The sequence below is a fragment of the Prionailurus bengalensis genome, chromosome A1 (assembly GCF_016509475.1).
Source record: "Prionailurus bengalensis isolate Pbe53 chromosome A1, Fcat_Pben_1.1_paternal_pri, whole genome shotgun sequence".
Lineage (NCBI taxonomy): Eukaryota > Metazoa > Chordata > Mammalia > Carnivora > Felidae > Prionailurus > Prionailurus bengalensis.
Window position 1 is genome coordinate 140,883,112 of NC_057343.1, and position 8,482 is coordinate 140,891,593.

At 39.3% G+C, this 8,482-nt stretch overlaps 1 pseudogene; it reads left to right on the forward strand.

Annotated features, from left to right (window-relative positions):
• Window positions 1–4,984: 4,984 nt before the first annotated feature.
• LOC122496888 lies at window positions 4,985–5,101 on the forward strand (annotated as a pseudogene).
• The last annotated feature ends 3,381 nt before the right edge of the window (window positions 5,102–8,482 follow it).

Genomic DNA, 8,482 nt, shown 5'->3' on the forward strand with positions numbered 1-8,482 from the left:
AGGAGATGTTGCCTTTTTCAAAGATGTGGTTTTGATCGCTTGTTTGAGGACCAGCCCATTGCTGGCCCATTATGTTGATGTCAAATGGAAGACTGAGGCCACATTAAGTCTAATTTGTTGTTGAAAGAAAGCAAGTTCAAAGCTATGTCCCCAAATAGTCAAATTCTGTTTGTGATATCTTGCAAAAGCCACTCAGATAAATGAAATTTATATTTTGAAGAATACTGGGTTATTTTGCATAACCTTTGATTTCACACATTTCTCTTCCATAATGTGTCAGTAGATTTTGTATTGATATAAAAATTTAGTTCTATCCTTTTTTTTTTCTAAGTTTGAAGTGAATGTAGCTTTCCAGGTTTCTTTATTTTGTCAAGATAAAGTGAAATAAATCTTTGAGTACTAACTTTCCTTTTTCAGTTAACACATCATTCCTACTTAACACTTCCTTTTCCCAGGGCCGTGCTTGTACCAATCCCTCACCAGATGATTTCTTGAAAGGATTCCTGGCTCCAGGGCTATAGTGATACCTCCCAGGCCTCTAGGGGAGCAGGATGCATCTGGGCATTCTTGGTTTGCCCTCTTTTCACTCACCTAAGCTCTTATCAATTCCTTTCTTTCCTTCTCTCATACATCTCAAGTGGACCATACACTTCTCTTCATCTATACTCCTTCCACCCTCATCCCAGCCTTCATCATCTCTCACCTGGACAATAGCCTCCAGATTTGTCTCTCTGCTTCCAAGCTTTTTTTTTTTTTTTTATAGTAGGCTTCATGCCTTGAACTCAGGACCCTGAGATTAAGAGTCACATGCTCTACTGACTGAGCCAGGCTGGTGCCCTCTGTTTCCAAGCTTATGCCCCCCTGGTCCAGTCTCCACATAGCAGCTCTATTGGTCATGCAGGTTGAGTCATGCTACTAACCTTTCTCCCATCCTTTGGAGTCTTTCTTTTGCATACAAATAAAATTTCAACTCCCAAGACTATGACTGTGGTAAACACTGTGATGTCCTGCCCAGATTCCTCTTCAAAGAAAGATTTGTTGCCCTCGTTACTAGAAATGCTGTTGTTAGATGCCTTCAACTGTCAGACCTTCAGGAATGGCTTTAGCTTCCTGAAGGTGCATTGCCCAAGGTCCTGTCCTTCCTCGAGGGGTCCATAGCTGATGACAGGTCCATGCAGGGGTAAAAAGGCTTGGCTGTCTTGGCCCAGCTCTGGATTACCCTGTGGGACTATTCTGACTCCACATGGAGTTAGCTGCAACTGTCCTTTGGCCTTACTCTTAGCCCCCTTCTTGCTCTGCTCCATCTTGCTTACTTTCTTCCCCTCTTCTGCAGGTGTTGATCTAAAGGAAACTCTTTAATAAATACCTGGAAGCTAAATTCCACCTCAGAACCCAAATTGCAACAAAGGCCTATAATGCCCTGTATTATCTGGTCCTTGCCTACTTGTCCAACTTTATCTTGTGCCACTGGTACCCTGGCACATGGCTCGCCAGTCTACTTTCAATTCTTGGATTGTTCATTCCTACTCAGGATCTTTGTACCTGATGTTTTCTCTTTAGGGAAGCTCTTCTTCCAACGATGTCTAATTCTTGCTTATCTGTTCTCACCTTAAATGTCACCCCCACTGAGAAGCCTTCCCTAGCCCTGCCCCCCACTATCGTCACTAAACTAATAATATAAATTAGATTGTTTCTCCTGGGTTTTTTTGTCCATAGAATTATTTACAATTTGTCTTTATATATTCACTTGTTTCTACCACTGTATATACCCACTGTTTATACCCACTGTATCCCCAGCATTTAACTTAATTCTTGGCCCCTAATAGATTTTTCATAAATAATGACTGAATGAATGAATGGACTAGAAGATGCTTAAGGGAAAGCCTCAATATCTCTAGCCCTTTGGTCACTTGTCAAGATCACTATTCAGGGAGCTAGACTCTCCTAAAGACTGGGTAGGGAGGGCTACCCCAGGGCAGGACCAACACCATCATAGCCAGTTGCCTGGCTGAATGTTTTGATACAGGTAAGTAGTTTCTGCATCTAGTGGGGATCCATCCAGGTTCCTGGCCAACTGCTCCCACACTTGGCTCCTCTTATAGCCCTGTGTCTCTAACTTCCTTTCTTCTAAAGAAGTTTGCTCCACTTTTCTATGATCCCTTTATGATTTATATTCTCACCTTGCCTTCCCTACCTTTGTTCATACCACTGTATCCAGCCCTAGTAAAGGCACCTCATTCCTCTATACTCCACAGCCCTTTGGGGAAATCCTCTCATCTTAGCACACATACAGCCTGCCTGTAAAACAAAGACTCACTATTCAACTCCATTGCAATTTAGATACTATTACTTAACATTTAGGCAGTACTAGATAGAGGCTGAGAACTTTACAAGGATGACTGCATTCAATACCCATTCAATCCCAACTTGTCTATGGAGTAACTACTATTATATCTATTTTGTGATGGACAAGATTGGTGAAGTGGATCCGCCCAAGGTAAGAGGTGACTTTGGCATTAAAACCCAAATGGTCTGATTGTAAGGTCAACGCATACTCTTAATTCTCCACTGCATCACAGTATAATTGTACAACTTGCTCCATTGAGACCACAGGACATTGCTTTATTTTCTGGTAAACAGAGTTTGTTTTAAATTATGCTTTGGTTTCTTTCTTTCTTTGCTTTAAAACATAGAAAAATTTGGAAAAGGAATTATAATAGCCTAGGCCTTAGAGAAATCAGTCTCATTGTGTTATTGTCTTACTAATTTTGCTTTTGAGTCCTATTCTATTATGGAGAGGGGAGAAGGGTCCATGGTCATTGTGGGGCCATTTGCACTTATATATTATCCTCTACAAGGGTGGACAGTGTCTGGGAAGAGGCAATGAGCATACATTGGTGCCAATATAATGAACAGGAGTACAGTGAGCAAAACAGTTTTTCTTTTTTTTAAATTTTAAATTAGCTTGTATTCTTTCTCTTGTAAAGTAACTTTTGTTACATTATGAAAAAACAGCAGATGCTTATAAAATATTGATATATAAAAGTGTTACCAATATATTTAAGTACATGGTGAGTTTGCTTATAAGAAATGTCCATGGGTTTGTTATTTTTTGAGTATATTGCCTGTGATATAATAGTTTATATAATCATTTTTTCAAACATGGTTGAAATTTTTATTTGATTTCCCCATATGAAACCATGTATTCTAAGTTAGATACGCAAAAGTAAATTAAATAAAATTTAAAAAATTATTATGTGTTTGCTCTTTGAATTATAAGAATTAAAATGAGAGAAAATGAACTTTTTCACCCACCAGGTTGGTAAAAATTGTACCAATTTTTAATTTTTTTTTTCAACGTTTATTTATTTTTGGGACAGAGAGAGACAGAGCATGAACGGGGGAGGGGCAGAGAGAGAGGGAGACACAGAATCGGAAACAGGCTCCAGGCTCCGAGCCATCAGCCCAGAGCCTGACTCGGGGCTCGAACTCACGGACCATGAGATCGTGACCTGGCTGAAGTCGGACGCTCAACCGACTGCGCCACCCAGGCGCCCCCCAATTTTTAAATGAAAAGATAATGTTTAATGTCTGGCATTGGTGAATATAAGGGAAATATGTTTTTTTCTCTTACTTACAAGTTTTCTTACCCCTTAGGGGTAGGACAGAAATATCTTTTTTTTTTTTAGTATAAAATTTATTGTCAAATTGTTTTCTATACAACACCCAGTGCTCCTCCCAACAGGTGTCCTCCTCACCCACCCTCCCTTCCCTCCCACTCCCCATCAACTCTCAGTTCATTCTCAGTTTTTAAGAGTTTCTTATGGTTTGGCTCTCTCCCTCTCAAACTTTTTTAACCTCCCCCATGGTCTTCTGTTAAGTTTCTCAGGATCCACATAACAGTGAAGACATATGGTATCTGTCTTTCTCTGTATGACTTATTTCACTTAGCATAACACTCTCCAGTTCCATCCACATTGCTACAAAAGGCCATATTTCATTCTTTCTCATTGCCAAGTAGTATCCCATTGTGTATATAAACCACAATTTCTTTATCCATTCATCAGTTGATGGACATTTAGGCTCTATCGGGGGCTCATGAAGATAAAAAGCTTCTGCACTGCAAAGGAAACAATCAACAAAACTAAAAGGCAACCGACGGAATGGGAAAAGACATTTGCAACTGACATATCAGACAAAGGGCTAGTATCCAAAATCTATAAAGAACTCAGAAAACTCCACACCCAAAAAACAAATAATCCAGTGAAGAAATGGGCAGAAAACATGAATAGACACTTCTCTAAAGAAGACATCCAGATGGCCAACAGGCACATGAAAAGATGCTCAATGTCATTCCTCATCAGGGAAATACAAATCAAAACTACACTGAGATATCACCTCATGCCAGTCAGAGTGGCTAAAATGACCGAATCAGGAGACTATAGATGCTGGAGAGGATGTGGAGAAATGGGAACCCTCTTGCACTGTTGGTGGGAATGCAAACTGGGGCAGCCACGCTGGAAAACAGTGTGGAGGTTCCTCAAAAAATTAAAAGTAGATCTACCCTATGACCCAGCAATAGCACTTCTAGGAATTTACCCAAGGGATACAGGAGTGCTGATGCATAGGGGCACTTGTACCCCAATGTTTATAGCAGCACTTTCAACAATAGCCAAATTAGGGAAATGTATTTGAAAGCTGTCTCAGCAATTCCATTTCTTGGAATATACTCCACAGAAGTTCTCAACCATGTGCATAGGAATTGATGTATAAATCATTATATAAATAGTAAGGAAAGAGTAAGAAAAGGATAATAATTATGGGTATAATTAAGGGTATTATATTATAATCATCAGTACTACAAATACCATAGAGCTGTTGAAGATCTAAGTGGACTGATACAGCTAAGACTTATTAATGATAGTGAAAGCAAGTTACAAAAGAATAAATATGTATTATCTTGCTTAGTTTAAGAAATATATGAATCGCTTCTCAGCCTTTTGGCTAAGATCAAGTGTAGTATCTGTTCTTATCAAAAATATATGACATTTATGTGTAGAGGCATATGAAAGATCAGAAACGTTATTAATGTTTACCTCTGGGGAGAGGATGAGATTGGCCAGTCTGGTGAGGAAATAGAGGAATGGTCACATTCTCGGTGTTTCTATACAATTCTCTACCAGTTAGGTTTTTGTACACTGACTATCCATACCTGAATTACCTTTTTAACTTTATAGCAGAAATGAAAAAAAATTACTGTGAATCTATAAATTTTTGTTTAGATTAAAATTATGGGCTCTATGTGTAGTGCATGTGGCATCTGAATTATGCTACATTTGGGGGATATTATTGCAATGTGACCTTAGTGTATATTTTGTTACAAGGAACAGAAACCCATTCACAAAGTATAAGTAGAATTAAGGGGAGTTTATTGAAAAAAATGTAAGAGAATCATAGGATCCTCATGTATAATCCAGCCTCAAGGAAACGGAGTTCAGAAGCTTCTCTCTCCATTTCTTTTTCTATAGCCCCAAGGTCTTACATTTGTTCCTCTTCACACATCTGCACAATTCTCCTCTGCAGACTGCCTACCTCTTTTTTTGTGTGTCTGTTTGTTTTTAATCATCCTTGGATTTATGATTTTACAGGCTTACCACCATTTTGAGCTGAGGAAATTCTAGGAGATACGTACTTTGGATAATGACTTTGATTCTATCAGTTAACTCAATCTGATATTTTATTTTTGAAGTTTGAAATTAATTTCCAACTATTAATAGTATTTAAAATTTCAACCATGTGTAGTTACTGTTTTTTACTCAGGTCCTGCTACTAAAGTGCAGCCAAGTTTTATGTAAAAAGCCCTATTTAGTCAGAAGTTTGTGGGCAGTGACATATGGGGTGGGGCCAAGCAAAGCTAAACAATGTGCTATTTTGGCAAAGCTTGACTTCATATGGCTAAAGGCAAACATGTGTTATGAGCAAAGAGGAGGACTTACAGCTAGTGTTCAGTGATTATTTACTTTTCATTTACAAGAAGGAAAGTTGACTTACATTCTTACTGATCCTCATTGGAACATACTCTTTAAGACTAGCCCACTACGACAGAGGTTTATGATCGGAATTAATTGCCAGTTGAGTAGTATGTCAAATGTTTCTTACCTGAACCTAGTAATTACCCTTCTCAACACAGGCAGTCCTTACTTTGCACATTAGTAGGGGATCTAAAAATGACCACACAGAATGATTTTAATAATCAATGCAAAAATTACCATTGTTCTGTGATCTTATAATAATTTTGTCAAAACATTAAAAGCTCTCTTCCTGTCATGTTTGTATGGGGAAATGAAAAAAGATAGTAAAACCAATATGTAATTAGTGCACTATAATTTATAACATTAGAAACATTGAGAATTAAAGTGCTTTCTTGGTAAAACAGTTATTAAATGCAGTTTGAAGAATAATTGCCTCCTTGTCATAATACATTTGTATGGAGTGAGCATCTTTTCTTTTTTTATGTTTTTATTTATTTTTGAGAGAGAGAGCAGGAGTGGGCATGAGCGGTGGGGGGGGGGGGGGAGCAGAGAGAGGAGACAGAGGATCTGAAGCAGGCTCTGAGCTGACAGCACAGAACCCAACATGGGGCTCCAACTCTCGAGCCATGAGATCACGACCTGAGCCAAAGTCAGACACAACCGACTGAACCACCCAGGCCCCCCAAGTGAGCATCTTTTCTACCTATGCCTTGGTGATTGCCATACTCTTTTCTTGGTTTGGATTGGCTCCCAACATTGTATCCTATGTGCTTTCAAGGTTGCAAAATATTTGAGAGTTCATTTAATGTAGTGTTTTGCCAGTGTCACTTCCTCTGGGAGATCTTCATCCTTCTTGTCATAATCACCTTCATCATTTATATCAATAAGTTCACCCTCACTAAGTTCCTGGGCTTGCATATCTGGTGTCTTAGATGGTAGCAATGTTTCTTCCATAACTCCATGTACATTCCATGTGAATTTCACCTATCACATTATCACTTTTTTTTTTTTTTTGCTCTTTCACCTTTCTTGGCCAATTCCCATTTTCAGTTATGCATTTTTATAAAATGTCATGTGGATTTATCACTGGGAGACAAAGAGGCAACATATAGGCTTTACTGTGTGTGAACTGAGTAGCTGATGGAGGAGTGGTTGTTGGAGGACTGGTGCTTTTTGAACTGTGGCAACTGCAATTTATGCATAATGGTACTGTGTAAGGAGAGAACTGCCTGTGTATCTCACAGAAGTGCATATATGTATTCACCCAAGCACAGGCACAAAAATGTGAATAGTGGTACCATTCATAATATTGCTAAATTGGAAACTATCCAAATGCCCTCCAGAAGTAGAATAGAGAAATAAATTGTGGCTTAGTCATAATATGGACTACTTTATAGCAATGGGGTTGAACAAATACAACTACATGAAATAACAGGGATGAATCTCACAAAATGTTGAACAAAAGAATCCAAACATCAAAGAATATGAGTTCTTTGATTCCATTTATGTAAAGTTCAAAAACAGGCAAAACTAATCTATGGGATCAGATGTGAGTCCTTGGCAGAGGTAATGCCTAGAAAGGAGCATATGTGGGCTTTGGGGTGGTGGTAATGTTTGCTTCTTAACCCAGGGCACTGATTACACAGGTATTTTTACTTTGTGATAATTCAACAACCTGTACACTTTTGATTGGTGCCTCCTTCTATAGGTGTGTTACAGTTCAATAAGACTTTTACTAAAAATGTAACACATCTCTCACAATAACTCACAGATAAAAATTTGTAATAAATTTACTCTTCTAATGTAAATTACAGTGGATTCTGTGAGCTCCCTAGAGCAACCTCAATAGCACTCCCTACTTGCTGGAAGTAAGTGCTTACTTTCTTGATTTTGAAGAAAAAATGATGCCTCCTGTTCCCCAATGCCTCCTGTTCCCAGCTAATGACTACCTCTCATACAAGTAAGTATAAAGACCATCGGTAGAAAAAGGAGCATGCCTCCTCAGGCCTGGAAGACACATTAGAGCTTCAGCTTAGGGAAGAGGGAGGTGCCTGGTTCCCAGCCTCCTAGGCTAGGAAGCCAAAGGTACGGGTGCAGGAGGAGGGGGGTGGTGGGGCATCGCCCACACTCGAGAAGAAAAAAAATGATGAAATGGGGATGAGCAGGAGAGTATGTCACACCAGTTCATCTCATTTGTCACTAAGCTATCATTAAAAAGAAAAGCTGGGAAGGGCTCCACAGCATGAAGTGCAGAAAGACTGCTACTCTCAGGGCCAGCAGCCTCTGTACCATGTTCCCCAGCCTGAGCCCACCTCACATCTTGAAGTTACCAACGGGGCCTTTGACACCACAGGCCTGTGTATCCAGAAGACTTGAGTTAACTCCTTCAAACAGCATGATCAAGTTCTTAAGGCAACTGCTTAGAAAATGGGCTTCCAGAGAAGTGGGTG